This window comes from Kogia breviceps, chromosome 5 (genome assembly GCF_026419965.1).
Source record: "Kogia breviceps isolate mKogBre1 chromosome 5, mKogBre1 haplotype 1, whole genome shotgun sequence".
NCBI lineage: Eukaryota > Metazoa > Chordata > Mammalia > Artiodactyla > Physeteridae > Kogia > Kogia breviceps.
Genome location: NC_081314.1, coordinates 82736332 through 82755522, shown reverse-complemented (window position 1 = coordinate 82755522; position 19191 = coordinate 82736332). Strand labels below are relative to the sequence as shown.

Genomic DNA, 19191 nt, shown 5'->3' with positions numbered 1-19191 from the left:
TAGCAAGTGTTGAGAGGTATAAAGACAAAGCACCACAAAAATGATACTTCTTTCTTAACATTCATAGGTTCAAGAGAAGTGAAGAAAGCGTAACTTTTTTCACCATGTGATCCACTGTTATTTAACATTGTCTGTGTACCACTCAAAAGCATTGCCTAAACTTCTAGTGGGAGATGCACACACTGGGACCCACTGGCAAAGCAGCTTGGCAGTGGTCAACCTGATCAGATTCAGGTCATTGTTCTGCCACTTTCTAGCTGCCCAATCCTATACACCTTAACCAGTTTCTTCATCTTCAAAATGGAAGTAACAATAGCTCTTCAGAGTGATGTTTTCTTAAAGACATTTGAATATTTTGCTCCAGTTGTAAGTTGATGATTGAAGAGTATAAATTCAGGCTAAGACTACAGTGTCATTCAGCTTTGGGGCTGAATTAATTCAGCCTTTGGGCACTGACCAGGCTGTGCTTGTAGCCAACTAAAATCTCTAAGATATTTTGATATGGACTGCTGCTGAGCCAAATCCTCCACTGTGAACTTGTATTGCTGGGCATTTGGGCCTGAGGGAGGACTAGGCATTTATTCTTATTAACTAGATTCTCCCTTTCACTTTAACCTGGTGCTTCAACATTTGTTCAACTCCTTCTCTTACCCTACATTTGAAGAGAAGGAGGTCAAACCAGTAGAACTGGGCTAGGATGAGGATGTATTTGTGATTCTAGATGTATCTGTTCTTCTGGAGTAGGAAAATGGAAACTTTTTGCTGAGTACCCATTAGGTATCAGGCACTTTTCTCCAATAACTTATTTAATGCTCCAAGAACCCCTTAAGGTAGGTGTTAACCCCATTTTACTGAGAAAAAAATCTGCATTTTCACTTGAAGTTGTTAAGCATGGTAACTATGCAATTTCTTACTCTTTTGGCTTAATATTATTTTGTAAACACTTTATCTCATTGCTTCATATTTTCCTTTTTTTTTGCTTTATAATAAATGCTCCCTCCTTGCTCTAAAAACATTTTGAGGCACTCCTGCCTTGATGTTTCTCATTTTAACGATTGTATAATATCTCATTAAGTTACCCTACCATAATTTATTTTACCAATTTCCTATTGTTGACTGTTTCTTTGCTTTTTGTGGGTTTTTTTAATTGTTTTCTGTAATAAAAGATCCTGCTACAAACATCTGCATATAAGTATTATTTTGGTCTGGAAATTTCCCCAAGAATGGAATTAATGCATCAAAGAGGATAACAACTTTTGTGGCTCTTTATAGAGACTAGCAAATTGCACACCCAAAGGAGTATGTGTTATTTGAGGATAAAAAGAAATAACTGGCTGTTTACAAAAGAAATCAATTTTCCACTTATTCATAAAGTATTCGACCCCCTGGTAGGTGGCAGGTGCCGTACCAGGGACTGAGTACAGGGATGAGCAGGGCAGGCCGAGTCGCGGTCTTCAAGGAGCGCACGGTCAGGTCGGGCAGAGGAAACGACACGCAACAGGTGTCTGCCTCTGACCAGGGAGGACCCAAGCGCCCTTTCGCGCAAGAGAGTGGAAGGAGGAAGCTGTTTGCAAGTACCGAGGAGATCTCGCAATGTAGGCAGCACCTGACCTGAGTTTTGCAGAATGAGTAAGGATTTTGGTACGCGATTTGTATTTATTTTACCGTGACTTTCTGGCCTTTTACCGGAAAAAAAAGTTTCCCACTCTTAGCACTGAGCACAGAGAACGTTGGAGGAGTCGTAGGTCCCCAACCTCTTAAGCCTCTTTCCATCTCCAAGGAGGAGGAGGAAAGTGGGGGTCTCTCCAACCTCGGGAGCAGGATCTGGGGTCCGGGACCTCCCAGCGCGGCACCGGAAAGAACAGGAGAGGACGCGAGAGCGGGGCCCGCCGCCCCGAGAACCAGACCCGACGCGTGGCCCTCGGCGCCTGGCTCCAGCGGAGTCAGCTCAGCACGACCTGGGAAGCCGGTGAGGGAAACGGAGCTGCCCGGGGTGGAGGGTTGAAGAGCAGCCCGCGAGCGGCTCCGAGGGGAGCTGGACTCGGCAGTCGGGGACCCCGAGGGGGCGGGAGCGGGAGAGGGGCGGAGCTCCGAGGCCGGGGCAGCGGCTGCCGCCCAGAGGGTCTGAGGGGGCTGCTTTGGACATATCCGAGGACGAGCGCCTCTCCGAGACCGTGACCTTGGCTTCGGGAGCCGACCCCGCGCGCCGTCTTGAGCGCGCCTTGTGGAAACCCACGGCCGACGGGCCGGCGCTGCCCGCGGTGAGGCAGCCCTGGCGGGGGCGCCAGGTAACCTGGACCACCGGCCGCGAGGGCGGTCAGAAAGGGCCCCAGTGGGGGAGGGGCAGTGACGGGGCTGGGGGCCGCGGGCTGGGGGCTAAGCGAAGGGCGCACGCTGGAGCAGCTCAGGCCTCGGAACACTGGGCGTGGGGCGTGGGGCGTGGGGGAAGTCAGGGTCCACCTTACCGGACCAAGGGCTCACCGGTCCTCAGAAGGGGCAGTGGGTCGCCCTCGCGGATGAACGGGAATGCGTACCAAGACGCGGCTTCTGGGTAGCGTCTTGTGCCTCCGCCTTGTTTCTGCGTGTGACACAATCAGAAAGTATTCCCTTTCCGTGTGTTAACGAGAGAACGGGCAGTTTTCTAGTGTGTGTGCATATGGAAGGCTACAGCGTCAGCACCCATCCTTCTGGGCCATGAGTCCCCTAGCAGGATCCTTGGCCCAAGCCTCCAGCTGCCTTGGGGACCTTGTCTCAGTGACACCAAAACTAAGGTGTCAGTTCCGGGGCTTTATCACCAGCCGCTATATTCCTTGGGGAGAAAAAAGAAGTACCAGTTTGATGGAATCTTTTATTATTTTTTAATCAATAAATTATAGTTTAAATAGATGATTTTTTTAAAAAATCAAATAATGCAAGTTTAACTTCTAGAGATATTCCTATACTTGCATTTGTGTCTATTTATACCTTCCTTGTTTTTTACCCATCTTTTTCAACTCTACTTCTTCCGTCCCCTCCCTTTGATTCGTTATCTCAGCTCCTGCCTAATGAAAGTACCAAAAGAAAATGACGTCACCGCCACTGGCCGCATCCCTTAATCTCCAGCGTTCCTCGCTGGTCCCACCCCTGCTCTTTTCGAAAGTCTTTCACCCGGGTGGCCCTTGGGGTAGGGAGCCCACTCCCGAGAGGACATTTCTTTTACTTGTTTTAACTCTCCCAGAGATTCAAAGAAAGGAGCTTTGGGGAAGAGCCCCTGACGAATTCTGTACTACCTGTACTTTCCCTTAAACTGGACTTTGAAAATGCAGTTTAAGTAGAGTCTGGTACTGAGGAAAATTAATGAAGGAAATTTCCTAAAGTGTTCTAGATTTCCAGAAATTAACACTTCACTAGTTCCTATTCCTGAAAGCAGAACTTTGCCAATCACACCTCCCATTATCTCTGCTGCCTTCACCTAGGACCAGCAAAGTAACAGGCATAGGATTTTTCATCAGTAGGAATCTCATAGGGTGGATGATTTATATTTGTGAAGGGGCTCAGGGACATACCTTTGTGGTAGACAAGGAGGGAGGGGAAGATATAGAAGAAGGAGTTAGAGGGGATCAGGGGATTAGAAAGAGAGGAGCAGGCCAAGACCCTTAAGAGAAGAAGAATCCTGGAAGCTGGGCCCTGTCATTTAGGAACAACCTCCAGATAATTTAGCTAGCAGACCACACATGCAGCTTACTTCTTGCCATCAACCAACACAATCAACTACTTTCCAAGACTTTTTCTATGCAAGGCCAAAACATACTGAGAAGTGGGAAAAAAATCAGCAAATCAACCCACTTTTGTCTATGTGATAAAATAGAAGGGGTTTAAATTATTTTTCCTGAATTAATATGGTTTTTTAGTAGTTGTGTAGACTGTTTAAAATAACCTAATAGCTACTCCGGTCACTACGTTTTCCTTTGCTGTGTTCATTTTTTCATGTTGCATGACCTTGACCTGCCTCCCACACAGTTCAGGAAGTTCAGGTTGGTTAGAAGCTGCCACTTCTAAGAACCTTTGTAAATGAAGGATTGGGAGAGGAGAGGATTGGAAAATAAGGACTGAGCCTTGTGGTAGGGTAGGGGAATAATGAAGAGGGATGGACTGAGTACCAGCTTGAGACTGGTAAGGAATTGGGTATAATTCTTAAAACAAGGCAATAATGAGTAAGTAAGACGTGAAGGAATCATTCATCATTCATTCGTTCATTCAAAATGTTTGCAGAATGCCTGGCTATGTATTTACCAATCACTGGGAGAAAAATGAATAAAACCAGGCAAGGTCTCTGATCTCCTGGAGTTTACAGATGCTTTGGGGAGGCCACCATTAGTAAAATAACTAAGTATTGAATATGTAATTACAAACTAAGATAAGCTTTCTTTCTTTTTTAAGCTTTCCTTCTTCTTTTCATTATTATTTTATTTTATTTATTTATTTTGATTGCACCAGGTCTTAGTTGCGGCTCACGGCCTGCTTAGTGGCATGCAAACTCTTGGTTGTGGCATGCATGTGGGATCTAGTTCCCTGACCAGGGATCAAGACCCGCATCCCCTGAGTTGGAAGGCGGATTCTTAACCACTGTGCCACCAGGGAAGTCCCTAAGATAAGCTTTCTAAAGGAAAGAAATAAAGGTCTTTGAGGGTATATACAGACTGTCCTCTGAGATCAGGGAAGGCTTTCTCAAGGAGGTTTCCCTTGAGCTGAGATTCAAGGGTAGGTGGGAATGTTGGGGATATATATGGCTTTGAGGTAGGACCAGAATGTATCTGTTAGGAATTCCATTTGTCTGCCAGTAATCAAGAAGCCAGGTGTAGTGTTTGCAATACTGCATATGCACACATGTAGAGTTGGAATTTCTGGAATTTGGGACAAGGATGCTTTGTTATCACAGCATTTGTTTATACTGCCCTGAGTTGGTCATGGTTTTCCATTATTGTTGTTCTTGCTTCTAAATTAAATGTTTAGATTAATTTTATTCTTGTCAGTTTAGTTTATTGCACACAATAAAATTTGTGCATTGTGGTTCAAAGGTGAATCATCCATATTTCCACTGCTAAGGTAGATATGTACATAACTCCCATACCAAATTTGGCTTGTATGGTGATAACTCATTGTTGTCACTGAATACTTTCCCAGGTGAAAACAGGTGTGGCAGGTCAGCTACAGTGTCTTCTCTCCACCCCTATCCACTGCTTTAGTTTTAGTTACCCTAAAGCTGCATGTACCTCTTCAAAGTTTCATATACAATCCTTAGGTAAAGAAAAAAATTACTAATTGCATTGACGCTGTAAGTAAAATTAACATAAATCTCACAATATAGTGGCATGGTGAGTTTTGACCAAGCATCATATTTCATGTGCAAATATTTTTATTCATTCAACAATATTTACAGTGAACCTTCAATATGCCTAGCACTCTGTTAGATACTGTGGGTAAAATGGATTAGTAAAATTCAGTCCCAGCATTTAAGGAATTCACAGAGGTGTAAGAGGAGAGAGTCATACTTATCTATTTAAGGGTAGGAAAGCATTGTGGTTGCTAGAATGGAAGCATAACTAAGGTACAGTGATGCACAAGGAAGGGGAGTGGTCAATTCTACTAGAAAAGGAGAGGAGGGGTCCAGAAAAGGTTCCTGGAGGAGTTAATGCTTGAGCTGAATCTTGAAAGATGAGACATACCACAAGATAGACAAAGGGGAGAAGGCATTATAGAAGAGGGATCCATGTGCCAAAACAAACAAAGACACGCATGAAACAGAGTGTCAAGGTCCAGGACCTGCAAGTGTCTCAAAGAGCTGAAGCATAAAGAGCAAAGAGGGTCTCATGAAGAGATGAGGCTGGAGTGGCGGGCAGACCAGGTCACAGAACCTGCATGCCATCACACCAAAAGCACAGTGATTAAAGTATGTGCTCTAAGGTCAGACAGTCTTAGGTATGAGTCATGGTTCTGCCATTTTCTAGCTGTGGGGCCCTGGTCAAGTCACTTAGTCTCAATAAGTAATGGTAACGAAGGTTGTATCTCTCTCATAAAGTTGCTGCAAGAACTGAATTAAGTCATGGAGTACCTGGCACATTATGCACCCACTTGTTGTTGACTGTTATTTTCATTTTTTATCCTGGGGCAAAGGGAGCCACTGGAGGGTTTTACGTAGAGAAGTGACTTAATGAGCATTTTTGTTTAGAGCACTGTCATTCTGGCTGCATGTGGATGCTGGGTTAATGGGAGGTAAGTTTGGAGGAGAGCAACCATTTAAAGAGATTATAACCATTCAGATGATGGTAATGATGGCCTGAACCATGGTGGCCATGGACATGGAGAGAAGGAGACAAGTGCTTGAGATGTCTGCAAGGTAAATACCACAGAACTCAATTACTCATTAGCTGTGACAAGTGGGATTCTGGTCTGTCATCCTTTGGTACTGTCATCCAAGTGTTCTTAGGATAAACAAAAGGAAGCCAGGTGTCAAGAAGAACTGGGGATCAGATATTTAGAAGTGCTTATATACTGAGGACTCAATGATTGGTACCCAAAAAAAGCTGACTTTCTAATTTAGGAGACCCCTTGACAGCTTCCATCTCATAACATTAAATAGGATCAGGAAAATCTAGTTCATCCATAACAAATTTCATTCATTCATTCATCCTGTCTCTCTCTCTTTTTCTCTCTCTCTCTCTCTCATTTCTGGGAGGCTTTTAGCTCAAGGTGGACGAACGTTAGACTTCATCCATTTGCCATTGTCATAATGCGGCACATATAACCCTCACTCATGCCTGGTACTTTTGGTTCAATTCTTGCCTGACACTAGCATGACTGAATTTTTCCTTCTTTTTTCTCAAGTGTCCTCCCACAGTCCAATAACCTCTGGCCAAGGTGCCTTTATTAAAGTCAGTGAGAATTAGAGGATTTAGGTGGTCCCTACTTTATAATACAGTGTAGTCTTGGTAACCACATTTGTCCATTCATAAGACAGAAAATAATCCAGACATATGGATAGTGTCTGCTGAAAAGTTGCTAGGAGCTTTATGCCTGTACCCCCCAAATGTGGATCCTGGGAAATGTTGATTGAATGTGGTTCTCTTGGATTCAGTTGCTTGAACAACTATCTAATTACTTGAAGCCACAGAAATGAACAGACCTTAAATTAGGCAGGGCCAATGAGTGAGGTGGCAAAATGTGAAATGAGGGGGAAAAAAGGTCTGCTTCTGCCATGGAAAGTCTAGAATTTGATTAAAAGTGGACTTTCCCTTTTCCGATAAGCAGCCTGAGCTGACCTCTAAAAATGGTTCACTATTCACCTGACCCAGAAAACCGCACAAAACCATGCAAGTCAAGATGTTCAAATCTTCATGTTCACTTTAAGAACACTCGTGAAACTGCCCAGTCCATTAAGGGTATGCATATCCAAAAAGCCACCAAGTATGTGAAGGATGTCACTTCAAAGAAGCAATGTGTGCCATTCCATCGTTACAATGGTGGAGTTGGTAGGTGTGCCCAGGCCAAACAGTGGGGCTGGACACAGGGTCGGTGACCCAAAAAGAGTGCTGAATTTTTACTGTACATGCTCAAAAATGCAGAGAGTAATGCTGAACTTAAGGGCTTAGATGTAGATTCTCTGGTCATTGAACACATCCAGGTTGAACAAAGCCCCCAAGATGCAGCACAGGACTTACAGAGATCATGGTTGGATCAACCCATACATGAGCTCTCTCTGCCACATTGAGATGATCCTTACTGAAAAAGAAGTTTGTTCCTAAACCAGAAGAGGACGTCGCACAGAAGAAAAAGATATGCCAGAAGAAACTGAAGAAACAAAAACTTATGGCCTGAGAATAAATGCCACAAAAAATAAATGCAAATAAAAGTTTTAAAAAAAGTGGACATTCCATCTCTGTGACCTTTGGCAATATATCTAAGCTCTGTGAGCCTCAGTTTTCACTGGTGGCTATCCCTTTGATATCTATAAATCTGAGGTAATGTTTCCTCCAAAGGGTAGTTGTGAGGTTTAAATGGACTATATATGGAAAGTGCTTAACACAGTGCTTGGCATATGGTAGCTGCTTACCTGGCCCGTATCCTTTGCCCCTGCTCATCTCTGAGGTTTATCCTTACATGGAAAAAGCAGGAAGGATGAAGGTTTCTTAGGTTAAGTAACCTGAATTAATTGGCTTTTATGTATTTCTCATCTATGATTGATCACCCCCCTCCCACCCCCCACCCCTCCAGGAACCGGGTTGGAAACCTGTTTTCCTCCACCCTCAGGGAATGCTTATCAGTGATGAGGGCAAAGGTAATATGATACCTGCAGAGAGGAAGCTAATTTTAGATATTCGTCTTTCAACAAATCTTTCAATACACACAAGCAAAATTACTATCAAAGAGAAAAATGGAATTATTTGACTTCTTTCACCCATGTTTCTTTGTTGATGGAGTTCCTAACATGCATGTTTCTTGTTTAAATTGTTTTTCATGTAGAAAGAAAGAAGCAGGCTCAAAGCGATTGTAATTGTTCCCCCTAATAACTGTGAACTGTTTGTACTTAGGGGAGAAAAAAATTTTGTTTTTCTCCTCATAATAGAGGTTGATGGTTGAAAGAACGATCATATCCTCAGAGTCTCTCTAAATGTTCTATAATTTGACATAGTTTAGTTCAACAAGCATCAGTTGAGTTCCAACTGCGTGTCAGGCATTATGTTGGCACCGTTCACTCAGAGACGCCAGCTGTGGTACCCAGATCTCCAATCTGGTAGCCCTTGCGGAAGAGGGTGGCCAGGGAGAGGAGGGGGTGCCAGCTGATCTGAAAGAGCTGGTGAGAGGGGAGGATCTCCACCACAGCTTCAGACCACAAGTCCATCAGATCATGAGCACCTTCAGGTCAGGATCCAGGTCTGCTCATCCTTACGTCCACAGGGCACCTTTTGTGCTAAGTGATCAAGAGAAGAAGGTAGTGAGGAGGCCAAGTGACCTTTTCTTTCTACACTCTTAAAAATGAAAATATTCCAAATAAAGTTTGGCTCTGTGCCATTGTCAGCCAATTTTCAGCCTCATCTTAGGAGAGGCAGTGCAGTACATTGGCTGAAAGTCTGGGCTCTGTAGTTAGATTACCTGGGCTTACGTCCCATCTCTACAGCTTCCCAGTTGTGTGACCTTGGACAAGTTGTTCAATCACTCTATGCCCTACTTTCCTTATCTATAAACTGGGGTTATTAATATTATCTACCTCATTGATTGTTAAAGGACTCATTGAGCTAATACACATTGTTTGAGGTCATTAGGCACAGACAGCATGTCTTATTTAACACTGAAACCCCAGAATCCAGTATAGTGCCTGGTACATTGGAGGAGCATACTGAATGAACAAGTCTAATACACAAGCTGGTATAGCAGTAAGTGACTGACAAAGCACTCATAAGGGATATGGGCAGGTTAGGTGTCATCTTTTACAAATGAGGAAACCACCACATTGAAAGGTAGAGTGACTTGCCAGAGAAAGCACAGCTATAAATGATATAAATGACAGACCTGGTTAATGCTCCTGACTCTATCTCTAGCCCTCTGCTTTTCCCACTATCTGACTCTCGATCCTATACAGGTTTCGTGGAACTCAAAGAATATCCACCTGAAAAAAATGAACACACATAACTTGTTTAGCTCTCTGAGAAAATGAATCTTAAATATAAATAAATATATATATATATATTTTTAACTCAAATATATTTGAGGATATATAAATATCCTCAAATAGTAACTTCAAGTTAAAACTTGAAGTTTGGAAAGTTTCAATTTTGGGGTGTGGGGAGGAAAGCAGTGGATATTTTTTGTGAGAATGCAGAATTTCTTTCAAAGTGAGAAAGTATCAGGGAATCATAAAGGAAAATTTTGATAGATTGTATTACATAAACATTTAAAACATTTAAAATACTTCTGTATAAAAAGTCATAATTAAATTAAAAGGAAAATAAACTAAAAAATATTGCAGCAAGTATGCCAGATGGTTAAAAGTTTCAATATCTAAAGAACTCATAGAATTTAAAACCATGGCTTCAGAAAAATGGGCAAAGGCTATAACACTTTTCAAATGAGGAAAAGCACATGGTTGGTGAACATATACAAATATTTTGACTCGACAAAAGAAGTAAGAATTTTTAGAATGATATACCAGTTTGTTGATCAAGAATACTAAGACTTTAAAGATAAAGAAGCTGGAATAAGGAAATGGCTACCCTCTTAACACATTGTCTGGAAAACAATTGCCTTAAAATTGTTGATCACCCTTGACCAAGGATTTCAATTTCTGGAACTCTATCCTAAAGAAATCATCAGAAATATGGTTAAAAACTTATACCCAAATATGTTCTTCACAGTGTTTATTAATGAACCTGAAACACTAGAAACAACCACTGTGCCCAGTAGTCAGGGAATGGCTAAGTCATTTATGGTGGGGGTGAAGCAGCACAGACTAGCAGCTAGAAGCATGATCTGGAGTCTGACTGCCTCGCTTCAAATCCTGTCTCTGCCAGTTATTAGCCCTTTAAGCTTAGACACCTCTCCATGTCTCACTTTCCTCAACTATACACTGGGGATGACCAGAGTACCTATCACAATAGGGTAGTTTTGTGACTTAAATGAATTGATACAGGTTTACAATTCTAAAATCCTCAAAGCTCTAAAAACGTAAAGGTTTTTTAGAACTTTATTATCAGAACATGATTGAATAACATAAACTAACATAACTTTATCCCACTTACTGTGACTATTTTTTACTATTATAATTAAGATTGAATCTTAACTCTTTTTCATAGTTTCACTTTCCTTGTAGAATCTCTAAGGTTCTCTTTATAAATTAATAACCCTCTTGCACATGTGAAAAGACTTATTTTGAGGGCAAAGCTAACTGGAATCAGGTATATCTACTTTGAGCTAATCTCTTGGCCAAGAAACTTTTCCACATCCTCCAGTCCAGGGCTTTCATACTTTAAGATGGGGATATTATTATGCAGATTACTGAGCTCCACCCCCAGAAATTCTGATTAAGTAGGTCTGGAGAGAAGTCCGCCATTTTACAGCTCCCAAGGTGATGCTAGTGATGCTGATCCATGGACCACACATTAGGTAGCCCTGCTGTAATCCACGCTTTAATTTTTTTTATATACTAAAAGAATAAAGATTTTTATTAAGCATTGTAAGTTGCATTCAGTAGCCTTCAGATACACCACACCACAACCCATCTACAATCAGTCAAACCCAACAGCAGTTCATTCTTGCACAATCCATGAGTTAGGGCAAAACTCCCTTCAACTTACAGTAAGATCCTATTCAGGTCTTGTCACGCCTTAATTTTTTTTTATTAATTAATTAATTTTTTTAAACATCTCAATTGAAGTATAATTGCTTTACAATGGTGTGTTAGTTTCTGCTTTATAACAAAGTGAATCAGGTATACATATACATATATCCCCATATCTCCTCCCTCTTGCATCTCCCTTCCACCCTCCCTATCCCACCCCTCTAGGTGGTCACAAAGCACCAAGCTGATCTCCCTGTGCTATGCGGCTGCTTCCCACTAGCTATCTATTTTACATTTATGCCTTAATTTTTAATACCCCTTAAGTTGTCCCTTTTTAATGTGAACATTTTCATTTCTGGAAATCTTCAACTTGCTTTTTATATTCTCATTCTCCTGTCCTCTTATTTCTATGCTGTGCTTTTATGTCCAGGAGTAGTAACATAATAAACTTATCTATCACTTTCCAAAGCACTTGTCAGGTACCAGTAACTGTGTTAGTGCCCTATTCATATCATTTTTTCACCCTTTCAACAACCCTGAAAAAAAGGCATTATTATCCTAGTTTTAGAGGTGAGAAAACTGAAGTACTAGGACTCCCAGTAAGTGGGAAGAACAATTTACTTTCCATTTTACTGTCCTACCTCTTTCACACAGTGGTACATGTCACCAAGTCTCCAGTGACATGCCTTCTCAGTCCTGTCCCAGCTGCTTAGCTCCCCAATATGGAACACCCCTCACCTCAGAATCTGTCCAGATCCCATCCAGGCCTTCTATGCCAGGAAGCTTTCCTAGCTATACCCTGCCCATAGCCCACACCCCTCTGCATCTTTTGTTATTATCTGGCCATTTATCATATGTGTTTGCATTTTCATACCAAGGGATTTTGTCTTCCTAACTGGACTTGGAACTCCTTGAAAGAAGGGCCCATCCCTTGCATCTCTCGGTCACCCTTGGAATAGCCATGGTGGGGACTGATTGCCTCCTTTATCCCCCTTCCTACTCTTCTCCTTTCCTATCCCCCCAGTCTCTACCTTGTCCTTTCCTAATTTGGTAAAATCAAGCCACATCAATGAGAAGGTGAAAAATAGGCCACACTGAACCCTTCTTAATCTCCTTCCCTGCAGTGAAGTTGTGGGTGGTTTGCTGGTGTTTGCCCTGTTGTTCCACAGTATCTTGAGAAGGAAGGTTTCCATGCAGCCGTGCACTGGGCAGCAAAGTACCTGCAGTGTCCTTTAACCCTTGGTTCTTCTTGAAGGTTTCCAGACACCCCTCCCCTCCTTTCATATTTCCTCAAATCCCATTTCCTTTGTTTTACTTCCCAGTAAAACAAGAGTTTCACTCTCCATCCTTGTCTTCATTCAAGTATATGTCAAGACGTTCTCACTTGCCCACTCCTAACTTGTACATCTTCAGACTTACTTCCCCCCTAATGAAACCTCCTAGGGCCAGAACAGTGGGACACATTCACCTGGTCTGTACACTTCGGTTCTTTTCTCCTTTCTCCTCCCCTCCCTTTTCCCCTCCTCTTTCTCCTCTTCTCCCTCCCTTCATTTCTCCCTTCCTTCTTCTGAGGTCATCATTCCTGATATTGCTTGGTTGGTATTATCAACCCACGCTGATAGCTTACACATCTCAGGCCTTGTAAGCTTCCTTTGGTAATTTTCCCAAAACTTGTAAGGGGTCTTCAGAGCAATTGGGCCTTGTAGCGAAAGGGTGAGATTTCCATGTTTCTTTCCTTTCCTCCCTGTCCATTAGATGAAAGTATTGGTTGTGTCTGCCTCGTGGAGCTATACTGCTAAACTGACACCTGCACTAGTACATGATTTTAGATTCAATTAGTTTTCTCATTCAGATGGCTTTTTGTCACCCATGGTTATGAGCCAGCTTGGTGGTGATTCTGATACTCTCCTTCAGTGTCTCCTGGGGCCTCAATTCCTTCTCCTTGGGGCCTCATTCCATTTCTTGGATGCTTTCAGAGTGAAACCCTAGGAAAAAAAGTCTTTCTGAGGACTGCCCTTTACTGTTTCTTTAGTCTTTCCAATGTATTAGGCATGGTGCTAAGCATTTTTATACCTTGTTTTGTTTAATCCTGTCAAAAACTTTAGTTAGGTATTGTCCCAATATAATGAGGAAACTGAGGTTTAGGAGGTTAACTGACTTGCCTGAGGTCTTATGGCCAGTAAGTGGAACAGGCTAGATACAAGCCTATGTCACATAATTCCAAAGCTCATAGTCAAAATTTAGTTTCTGGGAGCTTTCTTCCATCCTTCAAAAAATATAATGATTTTGCCAAATCTCTCACATACATCACTGTGACAGTATAAATGGGTACACCCTTGCTGGAGGGCAATTTGGCAATGCATATTAAAAGCTTTAAAAATGTTCTTATCCTTTAATCTAACGATTTCCATGCCTGAATTTACGCTAAGGAAATAATCATTAGTATGTGTAAAGACTTAACCCTAAGGAAGTTCAGGGCAGCAATATTTATAATATGAAAAATTTGAAACAGGCTCCATGTCCAACAGAAAGGAATTGGCTAAATTAAGTAAGATACATAGAAACAGTGAAATACCAAGCAGTCATTATAAATTATTTGGAAAAAAGAATATTTGGTGGCATAGAAATGTGTTCATGATGTAATAACTGACATACTATAGGATTTCAGATATGTAGCATATATAAAAACTATGAAGAGTCGTGAGATAAAGGAGATAGAATTAAGACTGATTTTTATTTTCTTCTTGTATCTTTTTTCATATGTAATAATTACTTTTTAAATTGACATTGAGGGTTTTTTTTAATTTTGTATTTATTTATTTACTTTTTAATTGGGAAAATGGCTGCATGTTGTTTGAACATGCAGTCTTTGTTCACATATACTAGTGCTCCCATTTTATATTTATAATTTCCCCCACAAACAAGCATTTCTCCAGACACTGAGTTTATCTTTGCAGTTTCTTTTTTTTTCTTTTTTTTTTTTTTTAATGTAGGTTTTCATTCGTTTTTTTCTCATTAGCCCAGTGTGCTTTGGTGTCCTGACCAGGTCGCCTCCCAATTGCCTGTACCATTGACTCACACTGATCTCCTGCACTCATCACACTGCCTCTCCTTCTTTCAGGCCTCAAGGCATCTTTGCAAAGTGCCCTCATATCTTGCCTCAGCTTTTCTTTCTGCTCTCACCACTCTCATCATCTCTCTGCTGCTCGCTTCATCAACCCCTTTGTATTTCCCTTTTCTGTTTCTATCGGGCCCACCTGTCTGTCTCTTATCTATTTACAGTAAGTCCCCTACATACGAACCTTAAAGTTGCAAACTTTCAAAGATGTGAACGTGTGTTCCATCAACGTCAGGAGTGAGTGAAATTGCATCTTGCCCTCGGTCTGCTGTTGCTGACGGTCCTTCAGCTCTACCATCTCCCACCTCCTCTCCCTCCTCCAGTCAGTAACTCTTCTTGCCTGTTCACTCCATGCCAGCCCCTGGATGCCAGCTGTTGTGCTGTACTACTGTACTTTTCAATGTACTGTACTGTGAGATTTAAAAATGTTTTCTTTATGTTTTGTGTTTGCTTTTTATGTATTATTTGTGTGAAAAGTATTATAAATCTAGTACAGTACTATATAGCTGATTGTGTTAGTTGGGTACCTAGGCTAACTTTGTTGGACTTAAACAAATATGCTCTCGGAACAGAACTCGTTCATGGATAGGGGACTTATTGTATATTCTCCATTTAGCTGGTAATCCTTGGTCTGATCATTTCAGCCTTTGGTATGGGCCTTCCCTGAAGCATTGTTTCAGGTACTTTAAAACCAAGTTCCAAAAAAAAAAAAAAAAAAAAAGAATGAATTCAATTCTTTAATGGAAAAAAAACAAGTGGCACCACACCCTGTCCTGAGAGGGGTGTGGAGTTTTCTGACTCATGCTTTTTTCTTTAGGACCTAATCAGTTGTAGAAGGAACAGTTTAACTTCAGAAGAATAAAATACTAAAATAAAATATTAATTAGCATTCCCTCTATAAGATAGATATATATTATCTCTGACTAACCAAAAACAGAGTTCGTGACAGAGCATTAATTTCCACCTCTGGGAATGAATCCTAAGAAGATCTCTGGTGAGTGTTAAAGAAATATTTGAAACTAGGTTAATTGAAATGTTGTTTATAATAGTAAAAAAATAAGAAATAGCTTAAATGCCCAACAGTAGATGATTGGCTATGTACATTTTGACTCATATATACTACTGTAAAGTCATTGAATATGATTATTCTGTATTTATAGCAATAAATAAACTAGGTTGCAGACTGGAATATATCAGAGGATCCCATTTCTGTAAAATTATACATGTACGTCTGTATAGAGTCAGCAAAAGGAAGTCTCTTGATGATGAACTTTTTGGATGATTTTTAATTTTCTGTTTCTTTTGATTTCTTCTTTATACTTTTCTACATTGCTTGCATATTTTACAGTTAGCAAATTCTGTTTTTAAACAAAGAAAAATCTTAGTTTTTTTCTTAGTAAATTACATAAATAACTTCAATTTTTGATTGTTTATTTTATATTTTCCTACTGTTTACAATGAAAACATCAAACATCCTTTGCCTGGCTTCTTATTATGAAATCTGTCATTCATATCAGAGATAAGTTATATTACAGTTTAAAGAATAATAATAAAATGGATACCTGTGTACTTATAATTCAGCTTAAGAAAATTAATTCTTTGGAGCCCATATGTGCCTCTAGTGAAGTCCTACTCCTTTTTCCAAAGAGGTAACCACGCCCAAATTTGTATTTCACATTCCCTTGCCTTATAGTTTTATGAGATACATATGTTCAGTTCATTATGCTACAACTTGGTGTTACTGTAATGCATATTGGTTCATATGCAGTAAGTAAATAAGGGAATTGTGTCAATATACACAGGAGTCACATTGCTTATACAGTATTTTTACCCATATGTAAATATGCATCACCACGGAGCAGCAGCTGACACAGAGTACACTAACACAGCTGAATGCAGCAAGCTGTGACTCTCTGTTCCCGGAGCTCATCCACTCCAAGTTTTTCTCTTGGCTCACTTTGGCCTCATACCCTGTGTGGGAAGTGCTTGTTACACATGCCTTGACTGTCAGGTGTTTTGTCCGAAGGCAGCTTCCTCAACCTTTCTTGAACCTTCTCCTAAGAAGTTATCTTCCTCTTTTCTCCTAGTTTCAGTATTATTTATTTATTAAGAATACAATGTATGGGGCTTCCCTGGTGGCGCAGTGGTTGAGAATCCGCCTGCCGATGCAGGGGACACGGGTTCGTGCTCCGGTCTGGGAAGATCCCACATGCCACGGAGCGGCTGGGCCCGTGAGCCATGGCCGCTGAGCCTGCGCGTCCGGAGCCTGTGCTCCGCAACCGGAGACGCCACAACAGTGAGAGGCCCGCGTACCGAAAAAAAAAAAAAAAGAATACAATGTATGTTGTGATTATACTAATGTGTTTATTAGGGTTTTTATTGGTTTTATTAATATTCTGTTTATTAGGGTTTTATTGGTTTATTAATATTCAGTTTACGAAGTGATATAGCATTTTTTTTCATTTTTTCCATAGGAAAACAGTCCATAATCTGTTACTTTTATTTATTTTTTTAACATCTTTATTGGAGTATAATTGCTTTACAATGATGTGTTACTTTCTGCTTTATAACAAAATGAATCAGCTATACATATACATATATCCCCGTATCTCTTCCCTCTTGCATCTCCCTCCCTCCCACCCTCCCTATCCCAACCCTGCACTGAGCCGATCTCTCTGTGCTATGCGGCTGCTTCCCACTAGCCATCGGTTTTACATTTGGTAGTGTATATATATCCATGCCACTCTCTCACTTTGTCCCAGCTTACCCTTCTCCCTCCCCGTGTCCTCAAGACCATTCTCTAGTAGGTCTGTATCTTTATTCCTGTCCTGCCCCTAGGTTCTTCATGACCTTTTTTTTTTTTTTTAGATTCCATATATATGTTAGCATATGATATTTGTTTTTCTCTTTCTGACTTACTTCACTCTGTATGACAGACTCTAGGTCCATCCACCTCACTACAAATAACTCAATTTCGTTTCTTTTTATGACTGAGTAATATTCCATTGTATGTATGTGCCACATCTTCTTTATCCATGCATCTGTCAATGGACACTTAGGTTGCTTCCTTGTCCTGGGTATTGTAAATAGAGCTGCAATGAACATTGTGGTATATGACTCTTTTTGAATTATGGTTTTCTCAGGATATATGCCCAATAGTGGGATTGCTGGGTCATATGGTAGTTCTATTCTTAGTTTTTTAAGGAACCTCCATACTGTTCTCCATAGTGGCTGTATCAATTTACATTCCCACCAACAGTGCAGGAGGGTTCCCTTTTCTCCACACCCTCTCCATCATTTACTGTTTGTAGATTTTTTGATGATGGCCATTCTGACTGGTGTGAGGTGATATCTCATTGTAGTTTTGATTTGCATTTCTCTAATGATTAATGATGTTGAGCATTCTTTCATGTGTTTGTTGGTACTCTGTATATCTTCTTTGGAGAAGTGTTTATTTAGGTCTTCTGCCCATTTTTGGATTGGGTTGTGGGTTTTTTTTAATATTGAACTGCATGAGCTGCTTGTAAATTTTGGAGAATAATCCTTTGTCACTTGCTTCATTTGCAAATATTTTCTCCCATTCTGAGGGTTGTCTTTTGGTCTTGTTTATGGTTTCCTTTGCTGTGCAAAAGCTTTTAAGTCTGTTACTTTTAATGCATGGTTTTGTAGGATGAGAGAGGTTTTTTTTAAAAAAAATACATATATTACCTTATATGAGAAACACCTATGTATCCCTAAACAATGCATTGTTTAATTTGCATTGTTTTGAATTTTGTACAAATGGAGTCATGTTCTTTGCATTCTTCTCCAATGTACATTTTTTAAAATATTTTATTTGTGAGAGTAATCCATGTTAATGACTATAGGTGTGGCTCATTCATTTTCACTGCTGTATAGAATTTCATTGTATAAGCGTTCTAGAATTTATATATTCTCCTGTCTACCAGCAACTAGTATTTGCAGTTTCCTGCTGTTGTAAAAAAAAATGTTATTATAAATATTTTTGTACATGATTCCTTGGAATATGTGCAAAAATCTCTAGTGCATTCTACCTAGGGGAAGAAGGGCTGGGCTTAGAGTATGGACATCTTCATGTTTACTAGATAATGTGAAATGGATTTGCAAAGTGATTTTACAAATTCAAACTTCCATCATTAGAGTATGCAACTTCTCATTTATTCACATCATTGCCAAGAGTTGAGTTGTTGCCAAATTGTTGTGGTTTTAATTTGTTTACAGATGTGTATATGTTTCTTTCCTTGTCTACTCATTTTTTTCCTCGGTGAAATGTCTGTTGATGTCTTTTGTCCATTGTTTTTCCATTGGGAGATTTCTATTTTTCTTACAATAGGAATGCTATATATTCTGGATACCACTCCTTTTTCAGTTATATTGTTACAACTATCCTCTTCCTTTTTGCAGCTTATCTTTTCACTTAATAGCATCTTTTTATGAATGGTAGTTCTTAGTTTAATATAGTTGAATTTATCATCTGTTCTTTTGTTGTTTGTGCTTTTTTTACTTGTTTAAGAAATCTTTCCATATTCGGGGTTATAAAGACATTATATATTTTCTCCTAAATTAAAAAAAAAATTGCCTATCACATTTAAACCTTCAAGCCATTTGCAAATGATTTTTGTGTATGATCTGAGTACAGGTCCAATTCATTTCTTTCCCACATGGTTAACCAGTTGTCCCAATACTGTTATTGCATAGTCTGCCCTTTCTCCTACCAGTACAGATGCCATCTGGCAGCTATCAC

At 40.4% G+C, this 19191-nt stretch overlaps 1 protein-coding gene across 4 annotated transcripts in view; it reads left to right on the top strand.

Moving 5' to 3' along the window:
- The first annotated feature begins 1578 nt into the window (after window positions 1-1578).
- Window positions 1579-19191, top strand: part of CASR (calcium sensing receptor) — an 81321-nt gene continuing 63708 nt past the window's right edge. The window contains exon 1 of one of the 4 annotated variants that reach the window (XM_067034465.1): window positions 1579-1641. The gene's annotated coding sequence lies outside the window, so the exon portion shown is untranslated. Of the gene's footprint in view, window positions 1642-1689; window positions 1970-2086; window positions 2289-15291; window positions 15424-19191 lie in introns of those variants that run through there. The other 3 variants (XM_067034463.1, XM_067034464.1, XM_067034462.1) reach the window with 3 other exon arrangements.